A 17672-nucleotide genomic window follows, 5' to 3' on the forward strand; every position below is an offset into this window, starting at 1 on the left:
CAGCCCCATTCTTAGCACTTCTCCTGAGAGAGGCCAACACAACCCACCCCTTTGTCCTTTGCTTTCTGGCCAGATAGTAGTAAAAATGGGGAACCTTTTCTTCTTCATTTGTGTGGTCAAGAAGTTTATTTCTATGAGATAAATTTTCCAGCCAGCTGCTGTTCTAGCAGCCAGCCCCTAGAGGCCAGTCCACTAGGTACACAGTGAGAACATCTTTATTGCAAGCCTTGTTCTATAATGATCTACCAAGTCATGGCTCAGCGAAAAAGGTTTGGAGAAGCTTCATTCTTCACATACAACACACAAATGCCAATACATATAAGCATATACAGACATAAAATTATGTCACAATGTCAGAATTAGAATCTCTGGCTTTGGGGAAATTTTCAAGTCTAATTGGCGAAAAAAAAAAAAAAAACTGAAAAAAAAAAAAGAAGTAGGTCAGTCAAAAACAAAACACAAAACAAACAAACAAAACAAGCAAACAAACCAGAGTGGGGACTGGGCTGGCTCAGTCTGTAAAGTGCTTGCCACACAACTATAAAGAGCTGAATTTTGATCCTCAGCATTCAGAGAGCTGAGCATGATGGTGCATGCCTGTAACCCTAGCTTGTAGGAGAAAGGCAGCAGAGACAGGTGAATTCCTGGAACTCACTGGTCAGGCAGATAAGTGGAAACAGAGAGCTCAAGGTTCACTGAGAGACCCTGTCTCAAAGGGTAAGGTGGAGAGTAACTGAAGACACCCAAAGTTGTCCTTTCATTTTCCCATGCTCCTGTATTTATAGTTGTACACACACACACACACACACACACACACACACACACACACACAAATGCAACCTACCCCCTAAAAAAAAATCCAAAACAAAAAGCCTTACTTACAAAGACAAGACTCATGTTCAATTTCTACCTATTCTCTTGTCTCATTAAAACTTTGCAGGCAAGTCAGACCTGGCTGTAGGCTTGCCTGTGGTCCCGGCACTCAGAAGGTAGGAGTAGAACGATTGTGGGGAAGCTTAAGGTGAATTCAAGGCCACCCTGTGCTACATAAAACCCTATCTCAAAAGATAACAAATTCAGAAGTTTAAAATCAGATCCGGGTCTAGGGAAGCAGCATAGCATTAGAGTACTTGCCTAGCAGGCATGAGCTCTGAGTTTGATCCCCCGTATGAAAAGAAAAATAAAATTATCAGAATACTTTACACAAATTTAAGAGGCAATGAGCAATATAATGTGAAAGGCACAACAAGCTTTGCAATCAAACTGACCTGAATTCTAAACACGGTTCAGCTGCAACCTAGCTGTGTGGCATCTGATAATTTACTCAGCCTCTCTGAGCCTCTCCTCACCTGCAATTGAAGGATAAAGCTTACCTCGCAGTGATGTCTGAAGATGAAATGAGGTATCTGGAAAGGCACTAGCTCAGGCTACTTGCACACAGTAGGTACTAAATGGCAGCTCTAACTATTAAGTACAAGCTCACAGACACCACAGTCATATGTTCTTCCTTGAGAAAGTACAAGGCAGGAGTTATGTGGGTCACTGAAACCTTCACTTAAAATTTACTAGTTCATTAAATCCCAGAGCCTGGGAACTATTTATAATGCTTTGAAAAACCTAGAATAAAGTCCCTTTATGAAGGCAAGATCTGCTCACTTCAGTTTCTGAGTTATGGGTGGAAACTCTGGCTCCTGGATGCCATGTGGAGACTCTGGCCTCATCTCAAATCATCTGAGGGTGGCCTGGGAGAGATACTTTTCTATGAAGAACATGTTTTGTTAGGAGACTCTTTGAGGATTCTAGGGACGAGGGTTCTGTTCTCATAGAAGACCCTGGCTGTGCCAGAAGCTGGCCATGTGTCTTTGTTGTCCACAGCGAGAGAAGTACAAGACTGCATCTCTATGAGGGCCCTCAACAAAATGGGTGGCTCTCAAAAATGGCTGAATAGTTCACGGTGTCTCTGTTGTCATCCCCTCCTTCTGACATAAACTGAGTCTGCAGAGGCCGTGTCTATGCCCCTTATACACCGACTGCATCCCAACCCCACACAACTCAACATCCTAGTCACTCTTTTAACTACCTCCCAAGCAATGGTGGTCTGAAGTGGCTATACAGATGCCCAGCTCAATAGACAGCTACGGCAGGAGGAGGAACGGTTTGGGACCCATAGAGTACCTGGGTGTTTTATAAAAGAGTGCTTGCTATCATCTCTCTCAAGGGAATGCAGCTATCCAGGAGTCCCTCTAGCATGAAGAATGCCAAGGTGTGGCTAAGGCTCTGCTCAGCTCCACTCTGATATTTTGGGGGGATAGACTCTGCCCTTTTGCCCTCTTTGAGGCTTAATGATTAGAGGTTGTCCTAAAAAAATGGGAAAGGGACAGGGCCAGTGATGGCTTAAGGATTAAGAGGGCCTGGATTCAATTCCCAGCACTCACACGGGTGTCTTACAACCAAACATCCATACATCCAGTTCCAAGGAATCAGATTCTCTCCTCTGACCTCCACAGGCACCAAGCATGCATTTAGTGCCCACACATATATGCAAGCAAAACATTGCTACACAAAAATAAATACTTTAAAAAAATTAAAAAGGGGGCAGGGGGGCAGACGCCAGGCACCAGGAGTTTTAGACCAGGGTACAATCTTGTGTACAGGTTGTTAACAGTAACTGGGCTGATGCTCGTGGAGATGCTCAAGTGCTCACCTGGCCACCTGGGCTAGAAGAAATGGAACCACGAGCATCACCAGAGACTTATAATCCTTTAAAGTTTCTGGAAACTAAAATATCCTTTCCTGGTTGAACTTTATCAAAAGCCAGGAGCACTGCCTGTTCTGTGACCTGGATGGTCTCTCTATGACACTGTCTCTGTGCTTTGGGCACACTGAACACTTTCATATGCCATTCTCCCTGGTTCAGAGGCTCTCCTCTCTCTTTCTCTACCCCTTTATGTGTCTACCACTCTTGGAATTTGTTCAAGGGCAAGAAACTTAAATAAGCACCTCATAAAAGATAGCACATTTCTGACAACACATGCTCAATAACCAGGTGAGAAACTACCTGGAAGGAAAGTAGAAATGCACCTACAACCTCACCAGGATATCATTACATGTGGAATTCCCAAAATCAACCTGCTGGAGGACCAGGTAACTTCCTGGAATTCTGGAAGTTATAGGTTCTTGGAAAAAAAACCAAGCTTCGCAGGGGAGTATGGTTGCTTCTAGGATAATCTTTATAAACCCCTGGGACACATGTCTCAGGGCCATTCAGCTGGGAAATTCTAGGGAATGTCCTTACCAAAAATCCATGTCTTAGTCAGTATTTAATATTTAATAACTCTTGCTTTAAATTTGGTCCAATATGGTGTAATTGGTTTTTTTTTTTTCCAGTAAATCTCAGCATTAACACATGTCCAGTGAGACTGGCATTAAAAAGATGGAAAAGTCTGCATCTCCCTGAAGGAATGGAGCAATGAACTCTTAAGAAGTGGTAGCATGAATGGTGCTAGTGCAACTTCCTGGAAACTCACTCTGGTTTGTTGAATGTAAACATAATCCTTGATCCAGCAATTTCCTTTGTTCGCATATAACAAATAATATATGCACACATACATTAAAAGATGTGTTCAAGAGTATTCACGAGAACTCTTCTTCCAGTGAGCTAACACTGGCAATAACTCAAATATACACCAATAATAAAATGAAGCCAAGAACATAGCATTCACACAGCAGTGGCGATCAATGCCTACAACAGGCAACGACACAGAGGCTGCTCACAAAGCATTCTGCCATTAAAGAAGGCAGCCATGCATGTGTGTTTGTGTCATTGTGTGTGTATGTGTGTGTGTTTAATACATGTGTAGAAAGAAAAGCGCCTCCAGCAGAGCCATTTCTGAATCCTTCAGCTCTGGTCCTGGGAGATACACAATGACACACAAACACACATGAGCAGAACAAGAGTGTGCTATATCTCTAACCTAGATCCCAAACACACGATACATTTGCTTACTATCCGTGTTCTGTTTGCAAGATACTGAAAACACACGTGATTTCTTACAACTCTCAGGGCATACTCCGAGGTGTTCAATAAGTGCTGACTGATGAATTTCCCTTGGTTTTATCAGTACAGACTTTGCCCTTGCCTGGTGTTTAGCATACTTGGATTTTATCAGCATTAGCCAGGAGCTGTTAGGCACTTGGGCCATATTTGTTTATAGGAAAGTCTACTTACATTCCATATTGATTATAAGAGAAAAAAATCTCTCACTGAATGGCAAACAAATGAACTACATTTCTTGAGCACGGAGCCAGAATATGAAATTATACTGTCTCATTTATAGGCAGCCTATCCTTAATTTAGTAATAAATCATTAAAATAATAAGTTAAATTGTTTTTGTTGTAAACAACATTAAACATGGGATATAATGACTGGGACTATATTTTAGGATTACCACCCTTGCCTAGCATGAGGGAAACCCTAGGTTTTTCTCCAGAAACACAAAACTAATTGATTAATCAACAAATTAATTAAGGATGAGAAGATTTTAACTGACCATGGTACATACCTGTAATGCCAGAAGTCTGGAATCTGGAGCAGGAGATCTGTAGGTCAAGGCCAGCCTGGGCTATGTAGCGATGCCCTGCATCAAAAGCAAACAAAAGGGATTATAGACATGAATGTACTTCACACTAGTATTTCCCTTTTTTCCTAACTCTCAAATGGTGATGGCATACCTGGCACTTATAAAAACAGGTTAGTCTAACTCACTGTAGTTCTGAAGAAGCTAAAGGTCTATGTTAGCTTCTGTTTCTCCCTCCCTCATGTCTTTCCCTCTCTCCCCTCACCTTTGCCACCAACAGGGCTTCACTATACAGCTCAGTCTGGTCTCATGAGATCCCTCTGCCTCAACAACCTCCCAAGTGCTAGAAGCATAAGCCTGACTTATAGTTTTGATTGTTGTTGGCCACATTTAGATGTTTGTCCTAGTTTGCTTCTCTATGAGTGCCTTAAAATGTTGACCAAAAGCAACTCGAGGAAGAAAGGGTTTATTCCAGATTACAATCTACAATCATCCAGGCAAACCAGGGTATGAAATGAAGGAAGAACTTGGAGGCAGAAATTAAGGCAGAGACCATGGAGAAATGCTGTTCACTGACTTGCTGTTTCTGGCTTGCTCACCTACCTTCCTTCTACAGCCATAAACCACCTGCCCAGGGTTAGTATGACCACTCACTGGGGTGGGGTCTTCCTACATCTATTAGCAATTAGTAAAAATGTCCCACGAACTTGCCTACTAGATAATCTGATGGTGGCAATTCCACAGCTGAGCTTCCCTCTTCTCAGGAGTGTCAAGGTGAAGCTACCCAAGTCCTTCTGAACCCTCCCAACACTGACTGAAAGTATCAACTCATTTAACAATTGTTCTTACTGTCAATATAGACCACTCAAGTGTGTTGTAGAAAAAGACCCAGTGTAGCCCACAGGAAAGAGGCTTCTAGTCAACACCTTCAAATCCTAGCATGCGTCTTGGGAAGATAGAATGTACATTCTGTTTAGAAGGCCTTTACAGCTCTGGAGTGAGGACCATGGTTCCCTAGGGAGATATCCTGCTACATTACCCCGTTCTGCTTTACCCCTTGATGACTATATGCCTATGACTGCCACACCCACTCCATTGAAGCCTGCGTGGCAAGCCCAAAAGCTTGGCCACAGTCCTGAGGCAAAAAGTTTCACGGAAATTGGTCTCCTGGAGCCTTGGCATCCCGTAGCACAAATGCTCCAAACCTGTCCTTGTGTTAGTCAGTGAATGGATCTGTGTGCTTTCTTTCAGTATTGCTTTATTATAGGTGCCTCCAAGCAATGATTTGTCAAATACCTAAGCAAAATTGAACTTTGCTTCCTGGCCTTCACCAATGTCCTAGGCAGTCCTTGAGCTGACTCTGGGCTTGGAATTCAGTAAGAATGTTAACTATTTAGTAACATTCAGAATTGCCTCCAGGATTGTAAGAGAGATAGTGTAAGAAATCAGGCATTACTATCTACTACATAGAGTTAGAAATCTCAGGGCAAACTTAGCAAAGTATGTTTAGAATTCTTATTATAGTTATGTATGGCAGACTACATTACTTAATAGAAGAAAGTACCCCACAAAATCACTCAGAATAACAGCCAAGTCACTCCCATATACAGGAATTTACAATGGTTTAGGAAGAAGATTGGGCTGTGGTTTAAAGAGGAACTACAGTATTGCATTATTCATGAGAAGGTTGGCTAGAGTGGAACTCCCTAGTTAAAACTATGGCTTGAGCATGAAAGCCCTTGCCCCGGGAATGTAAAGACCTCACACCTGGCTTCTAAGAATATAGCTGACCTTAGATAGAGCTGACTTTGTCTCAGTTGTTATATTGCCTAATTCCTGCTAGTCTTTATGTATGCATTCCTCTGTTTTGTGTAAAGAGTCATTAAGCATCCAGTAACCTCAATGTACCTTGGCTGATGTGTCACCTAACTTCCTTATTCTCTTCTGTATTATAATCTGATGCTCACTTTGAGAAATTACATTCAGATACAGCACTCTCTCTGGTGTCCCTGTCTGTTTGTCATCCCGCCAACTCCTTGTCCACCTGATTGCCAAAATCCTGGTTCCCTGAGGGTTGAGGGACTCACTGAGTCCAGTCTGAAGCACATGATCATATGATTTACACTGTAGAGGATTTGTTGGCTTTATTTTGTAAACATAAAAAAGGAAAATATCAAAGAAGCTGATTGGAAAGGATGATGTCTATAGTCTGTTCCAATTCAAAACTTCCTTGATCTTTACAGTTACTTTTTGTGTAAAAGAGGTAGGAGAGTATCACTCAGCCTTGAGAAGGAATGAAATCCGAAGCTTGATGCACTGAACCTTGAAGATTCTATGCTGTTAGATAAGTCCACCCTAATGTACAAGTATTCCATTTAAATGAAGTGCCTATACTAGTCATGCTCATAGCAACAAAGGCTGGGAGAAAAGATTGATGGAGGACTAGTGTTTAATGAGTTCTGGTTCTGCAGATGGGCAGTGCTGATGGCTACACAATGTTGTGAATGTTCATGGTGCCAAAAATGTATCTGAGAAAATGGCTGAGATGATATACCCTGCAAAACAAAACTACTCGGCCACAGATATGCCTATCTCAAATGTGTTTGACATTTATCACCTACCTATGAAGGTATAATGAATATTTGTTGGTTGAATTTTTTAAAAAGTAGTTGGGGTAAGAGTTTAAATATGTAGGGAGGCTGGGCATAGTCGTACACACATTTAATCTCAGCACTAAAGATGCAGAGGCAGGCAGATCTTTGTGAGTTTGAGTCCAGCCATGTTAACACAGTAAGACCTTGCCCCCCAATATATATACATGTATATATATATGTGTATGTCTGTATATGTATGTATATACATACACATATATATATACATGTATATACATGTATATATATGTATATATATTCTTTGTTTAACAATGTTCTTTGTGTGTGTGTTGTGTGTGTGTGTGTGTGTTGTATGTGTATGTGTGTGTTAAACAAAGAACTTTGTTGTAGGTCTCAGTGTTGATTTTGCACAGCAACTACACTGATTTTTAATAGGCCATGTGTTATAGTCCCGGATTTAGTTATGAGTGAACGGGTTAGTAAAAAGATAAAAAGATAAAAAGAGGGCAGAAAGGGCTTTACTAGGGCACCTTCTGGGCACATACTCCTCACTCCGAAGCTGACAAATGCCTTCTAAACAGGATACACACTCTCCTCTCCCCAAGATACACTGAGGAGTTGTCATCAGTGGCTGATTTTTGCTCTGTTAGACATGTTTGAAGGGATTTTCTCACACCAAAACTGACCTTAGAAAGGAGTATTCATTATCCAAACCTTAGAACTATTAGAAGCCATAAGCTGAAGGAATGCTTCAAAGAGTTCCCTAGATGATGGTGATGGTGATGATTTCTTTCTGTAGAAATAAATAACTTGACCTAAAACACCCATCCCAAAAGCTGCAGGTAGTTACAGATCATAGGCTACAAAGTGCTGTTGCCAGGCCTAGCAGGACAGAACCCACCATCTTTGTTCCTACTACCCAGAACCAGGTGTTCACTTAAACAGATGTTTCAAGATATGGAAGAGAGCAACACAGAATTCCAATGAATTATCAGTAAAGGAACTGATAAAAGAGTATTTATAGCATCATTAGTTTAGAAAGATCAGAGCACTAAACAATATGCCTGGCTTATTAAAGCCACAGAAATATCCAGAGTACTCTTGCATTCCTGCTCATTTTAACCATAAACTACTTAATATTTATCTCCCTGATCTCATTCTTATTTTTACTTCTCCCATTTTCTATTAATGAGGCTTATAATCACTCATATCTCCTTTTATCATTTGTTTTTTTTCAAGACAGGGTTTCTCTGTGTAACACTGTCTGTCCTGAACCTCACTCTGTAGACCAGGCTGGATCTGCCTGTCTCTGCCTCCCGAGTGCTGGGATTAAAGGTGTACATCACCACCTCTTAGCTATCACTCATAACTCTAAAACAGACTTCTACTCATTCCTAATACAAACTGAGGTTGTACACAAGTCCTGTAAATTCTAAGGAGTTGAGTAGAGGTAAGTTCTGAAGTTTGGTAGTTCAACTCCTCATTGAAAATGCTGCTACAGGCAGGGCTGTAGGAGCTAGCCTGGAGAGCCAGAGCATCAGCTAAGAGCACCGGATGCTCTTCTAGAGGTTGATTTGAGGCATCCATGTGACTCACAACTGTTTGTAACTCCATTTCCAGGGGCTCTGACACTCTGTAGCCTCCCTGAGCACCAGACATGAATTGATAAACACACACACACATTCTCTCTCTCTCTCTCTCTCTCTCTCTCTCTCTCTCTCTCTCTCTCTCAAGCACACACACACATACAAACACACACACACACACACACACAGAGAGAGAGAGAGAGAGAGAGGGGTAAATATTCCTATGTCATTTTCTAACAAAAATCTCAATCATTCGATTTTACCAATGAAGACTTGGGAGCCAGATGCTGGGGTGGAAAGCCTGCTAGCTTAGAGAGGAAGAGGAAGCACCCAGCTGACCTTCCTCAGCAGATGTCCCAGCAGGAATGCCTTCTCTCACACCACCACAAAAAAGCTTTTTCAAACTGCATGCCCCTCCCTTCTAATTCCTGTGTGTCTCTCTATCCATCCTCCTGACCTCTTCTTACTTGCTATGGATTTTTCTTAGTAATCCTGTACTCACACCCTGTCATCTAGTTGCCTGCTCTGCCTCTTCACCAACTTTAGATGCTTTTATTTAATCTTGTTTACAATAATCGAGCTGAAAACCCTTGGATTAAAGGTGTGTGCTAAGGCTGAGCGACACTACAACTAAAAACAGGTTTTTCCGGTAAATAATACAATCTTGGGATGCACAGTGTGCTCAAATGCAACACTCAAACACATAAAAAAAAGGAAGCTGCTAATAAGAAAAGCCAGGGCATCACTGTTTACCAAGTTATGTTTTCCTGAAGCAAAATTAAGATTTGGTCATTTTAGTTTCCTCCACTGGCTATTTATACCAATGGAAAGCTTAGCATTGTCACATACATTTAAATATCACTGGTAAAGTTAGCTAAATTAGTTTAAACTTAGATAATTAATTTAAGAGATTTAAAGTATTCAGCTGTAAGCCTGGCATAGTGGCACTCACCTTTAACCCCAGCACTTGGGAGCAGAGGCAGGTGGATCTCTGAGTTGGAGGCTAGCATGGTCTACACAGTGAGTTCCAGGACAACCAGAGCTACAAAGAAAAGCCCTAAATCCAAAAAACAGAAAAAATTATTTAGTTGCTTAAGGTTAAAACCAGCATGCAATTAACCTCCCTTTCTAACAATGGAGGAAGGAAGGAAGGGAAGGAGGGAGGGAGGGAGGGAGGAAGGGAGGAAGGAGAAATGGAAAGGAAAATAAATTCGAATACATTCCCCATTGTGATAATCAACCTTAATGGATATTTTTATTCTATGTTATTTGTTTTTATATAAATGGCTATTTTTATGGTCAAATATAGGTTTTTTTTTTTTTTTGGACAGGTTTGTAAGTCATTTCAGCAAAAGCTATAGATAAATTATTTGAAACTGCATGCTGATTTGCTGATTTTCTTCTTTCATCAGAAAGAGGTAACATACATCTACTATGTGATAATATCGGGGCAATGGTTTCGTATGGACTACTGGTCATTGTAAATTAAAGATGCATTTATTAATTATGCATTAATAAGGAGATCAGGAAGATGGCTCCTTCAGTAACATGTCTTTTGTGCAAGCATGAGGAGCTGGACTCCAATTCCTGGCACACACATAAAAAGCTGGGCTTGCCTATAATGCCAACACGGGGACGGGAGCAGAGAGCTCCTGGGATCTGTAGCAAGCGTCACTGAATTGGGGAACTCAGGTTCAGTGAGGCCCTGTCTCAAAAATTAAGTTGGAGAATAGTTGAAGATGACACCTGAAGTCAACCTCTGGTTTCCATGAATGAGCACACATGTGTGTGCACAGGCACTGGAACATGTATGTACAAATATACCACACATACACAACAGCAACAATAAAAGATTCACTAATCAGGACATTCCTATGACCCTAGGACTCTGGAGGGGAAAGAAGACAAAAGAAGGAGAATCAGTTCAAGACCAACCCCAGCTGTCTATTTGAGGCAGCCTGGACTACATAAGACTATCTTTTTCAAAAATCCACTAATGGAAAAACTTAATAATATGAAAAGACTTGATTAACTTTGTACATATCAAGATGGAAATGAAATCACCAAAATGTTTACATACATACACTTACAACAATCACCAGAATAATACGATATGTAGATTTCTTAAATGGGTAATAGTATATAAATAAATATTACATAAGTAAAACATCAGTTTTATTAAAGAACCTTTTATATAGATAATTCCTGAATGATTCACAGCTATTCACAGTTTAGCAACAGTGCATTCTCACCTGCAGATTTCAGGACTGCCTAGGTTCTTGTCATTGCTTATCCTTTTAAAAAGTTACCATCGCTGTCTATTTTAATTGTATTTTTGAAATTATGACTTGTAAAGTACTAAGTTGTGGGGTATGGAGGGAGCTCAGTCGGTAAGGTGGATCCCAAACATGCCTGGGGCCCTGGGATCCATCCCCAACCTTGCACAATCTCTTAGTGTGGTGGCACTCGCCTGTAATGCCAGCACTGGAGAGGGGGAAACAGGAAGCTCAAGCTCAAGGCTATCCTCTGCCTCACAGGGTTTGAGTCCAGTCTGGGATACCTGAGACCCTAGCTTTGTAGCTAAACACTGCGACAAAACAACCAAGTTGCAACCAAGTATCTTTTTGTGTATGTGGTTGTGGTATAAGTATCTTTTTGTGTATGTGGTTGTGGTATAAGTATCTTTTTGTGTATGTGGTTGTGGTATAAGTATCTTTTTGTGTATGTGGTTGTGGTATAAGTATCTTTTGGTGTATGTGGTTGTGGTATATGTGCATGCATGCATGGTCCAATGTTTGTAGATGCATGTGTGTATGCATGTGGAAGCCCAAAGCTGAAGTTTGGTGTCTTCCTCCATCACTCTCCATTTACTTATTGTAGCAGGGTCTCTCACTGAAACTGGAGCTCACTACAGCTACCCTAGCTAGTCAGCCTGTCCTAAGAATCCACCTCTGCCTCCCGAATGCTGGTAGTGCTAGAGGAAGGCTATGCCTACCCACCTTTTGTATGGGTTCTTGAGACAGGGACTACTTCTTCAGTGAACCATGCCCCTCCCCCCCTCTGTCTAGCCTTCTACTATTATCTTCCATTGTTAGTAAACAGCTACGTTTAGGAAACACAACTCCATACTAATTGTGAGAAACAGGAAGCAACACTTATATTTCCAAACTAAGCCAGACAAAAGCCCAACATTGAGTCATTCTGAGCTTCTTAGGGCACCGAAAGTATTTTAACAAAGACATTTATACAAGACTCCCACCTGGGGAAAGTCCACATCTGTGCCGCTCTTTAAAATGGAAGATGTTTGTTTTTAATTGATTACTTATTTATCTTTTAGGCAGTTTTGGTGTAACATGAAATAGAATAAAGCATCATTTTTCTAATTATTATTCAAGGTCGAAGTAGAAGAGGAAATACCTATATAACGATTTACCTTTATGGCTTGTATTTTTATTGGCCTTCTGTGTCTAAAAATAAATTAGATTTTTTTTTCTCCAATTACTCCAAGTACGAGTGTAATCTAAATGTGCAATAGTGAACTTCACACTACAGAGTGAGAGTCTAAGGTGTAAGTGGTGGCTTAGTTCAAAAACTTGCAAAGAAGAGTTCTTAGTCTATTCAAAAACTGAAGGGTAACTTCATGCGTCTTACTCAGTCTTCTTCATGATTAAGAATTAACTGCAAAAATATTATAAAAGTCCTTTAAATGTAAGTTCTTAAGAAAACAGCAAACAGGCACGTGCAGGGGTTAAAATCAGCTTTCCCGTTGCCTGTATTTTCCCTTTCATTCTGTACTTTCAGATGCCTGACTGAGGTCATCTTGCCAGTCCATCAGCCAAAAGTAGTGGGGTTGTTTTCTTCCTTAGATTGTTACCAGGTGGGTGGACCTAAGTCTTACCATCTGATTAAAACTGGGAATTAAAGGCAAGGAGCCAAACAAAACAAAACAAAACAGAGCAAAACAAAACAAAACAGAAAGTTTCATTCTGCATGGGATACATACACATTAAGAGTCCTGTCCGCACGGCCTCAAGCCGCAGTCCTTTTGACACGAACACCCTCACACAGTGGGCAAACTTCCACGTGTTCCGGTCCTAGTTTTAGGAACAGAAATCTCCAAAGTACACGCCGTGCTTGTTAACATGTATTCCCTGGATTTTTCTTTCACACCTCATGTCTGACAGTCCATATGATTTTTACCAAAGCCAGGTTAGATCATTTAGATGACACCCTTCTATGCTGTCCACACCCACTGCCTAGACAAGTCTCACAAAACCATACTTCAAAATGTAGAAAAAATATACCCCCGGTCTGTTTAGTCCACACCCATCCAATGGGTCTCTAGAGGCAGTCAACGTGGATCCACCGCTAGAAGCATCTCTCAGGCAAACTGCTCCCCTACTTCTTGACAGCTACGCCACCTACCCGTGGAACCTGGGCCTCTGCTTTTGACCATTCTCAGATCAGCTAGCTCATTCAACCTAGAGGCTAGTGGTAGGAATGGAAAGAACCGAACAGGAGAAGAAAGTTGCTTGCTACTCTGCGGGCCATTGGATTTTTTTTCGGTGGCTTCTGCAGAGCTAAGGGGGCGGCGTGATCCGCGAGCTTAGCCTCTCGGTTCGGGGTTCCGGCTCTGTGTGGGTGGGCACGGGCAGGCCAGAGAGGCCTCGATGCAGCGACCCGGTACCTCGCAGGCCCAGGCGCGGAGGCCAGTAGTCTTCGGCCGGACACCGACTCACCTGCCCTCTGCAGAGGCGATGGAGCGTGCAAGGCTCGCGGGGACCCAAATGCGCGGAGGTGGAGACGCTGGACACCGGGGAGGGGTGGCGAAAGCAGGAAAGCGGATTACCTAAGCGAGGATGCAGAGCCCCAAGGAGGATACAGCCTTTCCCCAAGAAACGGAAGAGGCGGAGGAGGGGCGAGAGAGGAGGAAGGGAGTGCCAACGCCTGGTGGTGGTCGCGCTGGGACCTGGCGCAATCCTCCTGTGGCGGGCACAGCCGGAGGGCAAGCGGCCAGGAAAACACCGGAGGTCACCGCAGCGAAGGCGGGGAGGCGCCCTGCCTCTCTTGGCTCCAGTAGTGCAGCCCAGTTTCTGCCAGGTCCCGGCCCCGCCTCTTTCCCCCGGGCGGGTGGCCTCTTGCTTCTGGGGCGGGCAAGGGCATCCCACGCCAGCCAGCCTGAGTCTGGCCTCCGCGACGTCACAAGTGAAGCGTTGTCAATTTGCTTGAGAGGGCCAGAAAGGTCAGGGTTGTCTCAACCACAGTTCTTGGTGTGCGTTGTTTCTTCAGAAGCACCCACAAAGTCTTTGAGAATATTCCTCCTCCATTCATTTGAACCCTTGGTGTTATGGGTTTGGCAGATGGTTTGAAGCTGTGAAGTTGGACTTCCTGCTAGAATGAGTCCCCCTGTTCTAATAGAAGCGTCTAGGTTCCTACATGTTTGTTTAGTCAGAGCAGTGTCTTCTGGACCTTATTAGTTGTGGGTCAAGGCCCAGCCAGGCAAGAAGCACATGTTGGGTGGGAAACTCATCTCTTGCTGCAACCCTTTTACACTAACGCTCAGTGTGCCTTAAAGATATAGTTGGGAGTGGTAGGTGGAAATAGAAATGGGTGGTGATGGACAAAGGGCAGAATTTTAAAAATTCTGGGTAAGAATTTTAAAAAGGGCAACATTCAACTTTGGGATAGAAGGGGCTCAGAGTCTCTGTGAGTGCTCTGGGCCCTTCTGTCTTGGTAAGATTTATCCACGGCTTCCCTGTGATTTATTCTGTGGCTGGAACTGGGAAGCTCTTCAACAATTCTAGCCAGCAGGCTTTCTCATCAACCTCTCCCCAAGCTCCCATTTATCCGCAGCACTGCGATGGCACCTCACCCACTTCCATTCCCCATCCGCCTTTCATTCACTCACAGGTTCAGGGGATTCAGCCTTCTTTCTCACTTTTACTTTGTTTTGTTTTGTTTTGTTTTGTTTTGTTTTGTTTTGTTTTGTTTTGTTTTGTTTTGTTTTTGGTAAGAGTCTCACTTTATAACCCTTGCTGGCCTCAAATTCACTATCCTCCTGCTTCTGCCTTCTGGGTACTGGGAGTACAGATGGGTGCCACCATGCCTAGATCCTCATATTGTCCTTTAGTTCCATTCTCTTAAGTCCATTCTTGGTGTTACTGCTGATATTAATTATGAAATCATATCCATGACAGCAAAATCAAGGGATAATATAAATATGACATTTACCATAAGGAGATGGGAGTAGATTTGTATCTAGGAGCAGAACTGGGGAGGGGCTAGAGTAGGAGCTATGACTCTAGCCCATTTCTCTGCAGGTGCAGAGACTACCCTACAATACATATCTCACTGGGTCACTTGCTTGCTCTGATCTCTATTAACACTTGGAGCAAATTGCTGTTGATCAAGGCACATTTCCTCCTCCTCACTGTCAACTTTGCCACTCACACTTAGTGACCCTTTTACCAAACTGGATCTAGATGTCAATCCACAATCCATGTTTATGGCTGCCATTGCTATTGCAGCAGTCTCTTGCAGCTCTAACACACAGCTATAAGAGCTGGATAACTGGTAAGTCTTACCTCATAACTGATGAGATGGCACAGCAGGTAAAACTGCATGCCACCAAGCCTGATGAACTCACTTGGATTTCTGGTACCCACATGGTGAATAGAGAGGACTGACTCCCCATAATTGTGCTCTGGCCTCCATTTATGTGCCACAGTACACCTGTGTGCTCACATACTCACAGTTATAATCATAAAAAATAATTTTAAACATTACCCCTTACGAGAGTTGTGGTTATCTTCATTTTATATAAAAAAACAACTGTATCATGATTATAAATAGTCATTATAATAAATCTTTATAGTATATTGTAAAGAAATAGTTATAAAAAATTAAGTTGTAAAGGGGTTAGTTTACTCAAACACGTAGTAGTGTTTGGTGAGGCTAGGTTTGAACCTAGAAATTTGGCTCCAGTACTCACGTGGTATTACCCAGTCATCATTTAAAACCTTTCTCAGACTGTATGGTTTAACTGTAAAAATATTACCCGCCAGCTCACCCATTGGAGCTTTCAGCCCCAGGTTCTGGCACTATTTTCATGAGTTACAGAACTGTTAGGAGGGACTAGGGGTGCAGTCTCACTGGGAGAGAGGAGGAGTGAGCGCTGGGGTTCCGAATGTGGAAGAAGTTGGAGCTGTAGCAGAGGAGCCTCAGAACAGTCCATGCAGAGCTTAGCAGGCCTTCTGGTGGGAATGTAGAGGAGCAGAATGCCAATAGAAGGACAGACAGAAGACAGGTCTCAGGAGGTTTTGGTGGGGAAGGGGAGGGAACTGACCTGGAGGCCATTTGTGTTACAGTTTCACAAAGACTCTAGGCACATTTCCAGCAAATACAAGTGACGCTGAATTCAGATGAGTAATTCAAATTCAAAGGATGGATTTATTTTGTGGAAGAAATTTCAGTGCAGCGCGGGATTTGTTCTTGTTGCATTTGTCTAGATTTGCAATGAGAGCTCTTAGCAGAAAGTGAAGCAGAACCATGTAAAGATATGTATTTGGGCCAGGAAAGGAGGGAGAGTAAATTTACAATCATGGACAAAGTCACTGCTGGAAATGCTGCTGACTGTTAACAGAGAGTGGCACAGCTAAGAGAGAACTTCCTTGCTCCCTGCTGCAAGAGGAGCCGTTCCTCCAGTACAAGACAGCACTCATTGAAAGCTCCAGGCCACCTACTCATCTCACCCAGCGTGGAAGCTATCTTCCTGGGTTCTGCCATATTGATAATCAGAGGCTGCCACAGCTGAGTTGAGAGAGAGCCAGCCTATGTATTGAGCCCAGAGCAGCATTTAGTTCTGATTTTACAAGCATGCAAGATTCCAGAGTTATAGTATTGTAGAAGTTCACACCAAGGTTCTAGACAGCTGCTGGGGACAGATAATATGGATCAGGATTGGACCTGTGCATGAAACAACATCTTTGTGGGTAGTTCAGGAAGCTTAGAAGGTGAAACTTAAGTAACAGTGGATTTAAGGATGCTAGAGATACTAAAAACATGAAATATCTGCCATTGGAAGCTGCAGCCAGAGACTGGACTTGGCCCAAGAAAGACCACATGTGCTGTAGGGAAGGGTTATCAAATTCCACAGGATCCCAGGTGGTACCATATAAGACTGCAGGGTTTGGCATACAGGGGTTTCGTTTTGCTTTGGATCAGTCCTTCCTTGCTATGGTCTCAGATACCCCTTTCAGGACAGGATGTTTTTGCCCTATGTCATTGTATGTTAAGAGTAGGTGACTCCCTCCCCCCCCCCCCCGCCCTTTACTCATAGTTAAGAAATTGCTGGCAGTCTTACTTAGACTGTGGACTTTGGCTTTGAAAAGTGTTGAAGCTATAAGACAATGTAGACCTTTGCAGATAGATAGAATCTGTTTTTCACTATGAACTGATGATAAGCCTATAGGAATAAAATACTATGGTTCAAAGATAAGCTGTCCCTCCTGTGTTTGAATATTCAGTCCCCAGGTGGAAGCACTGCTTTGGGGGGTTCTGAAAATTTCTGAACATGGGGCCTCCACTATGGAGGACAAGTCATAGTGGTGGGACTTTATGGTATAACACAGCTCTGCTTCTGGTGAGAACTCTCTCCCTGCCCCCTCCTTCTTTCTTCCTTTTCACCTTCTCTTTCTTGGCCTGTGGGAATGTGAAGGACCCCCTCAGGTTCCTACCACACACTGCTACCAGGACTCTACTATGCCTTCATTTAATGAAAGTAAGCCAAAAGAGATTCTTCTGCTTAGAGTAGTTTCTATCAGGCATTTGATCACAAGGATGAAAAAAGTATCTAATAGAAATAATTCATCACTCTTGAGAAAAATAAAACTTTAAA

General features: G+C 42.6%; 1 protein-coding gene across 2 annotated transcripts in view; it reads right to left on the minus strand.

Annotated features, from left to right (window-relative positions):
- The window catches only part of Inpp1 (inositol polyphosphate-1-phosphatase), a 36673-nt gene extending 21970 nt beyond the window's left edge, over positions 1–14703 (minus strand). The window contains exons 1-3 of one of the 2 annotated variants that reach the window (XM_085837115.1): positions 13516–14703; positions 12780–12870; positions 4564–4638 (exon numbers count right to left, since the gene is read on the minus strand). The gene's annotated coding sequence lies outside the window, so the exon portion shown is untranslated. The remainder of the gene's footprint in view (positions 1–4563; positions 4639–12779; positions 12871–13515) is intronic. The other variant, XM_021166124.3, reaches the window with a different exon arrangement.
- Between the last annotated feature and the right edge of the window lie 2969 nt (positions 14704–17672).

This window comes from Mus caroli, unplaced genomic scaffold, assembly GCF_978045245.1.
Source record: "Mus caroli unplaced genomic scaffold, Mus_caroli_1 scaffold_1, whole genome shotgun sequence".
Classification (NCBI taxonomy): Eukaryota; Metazoa; Chordata; class Mammalia; order Rodentia; family Muridae; genus Mus; species Mus caroli.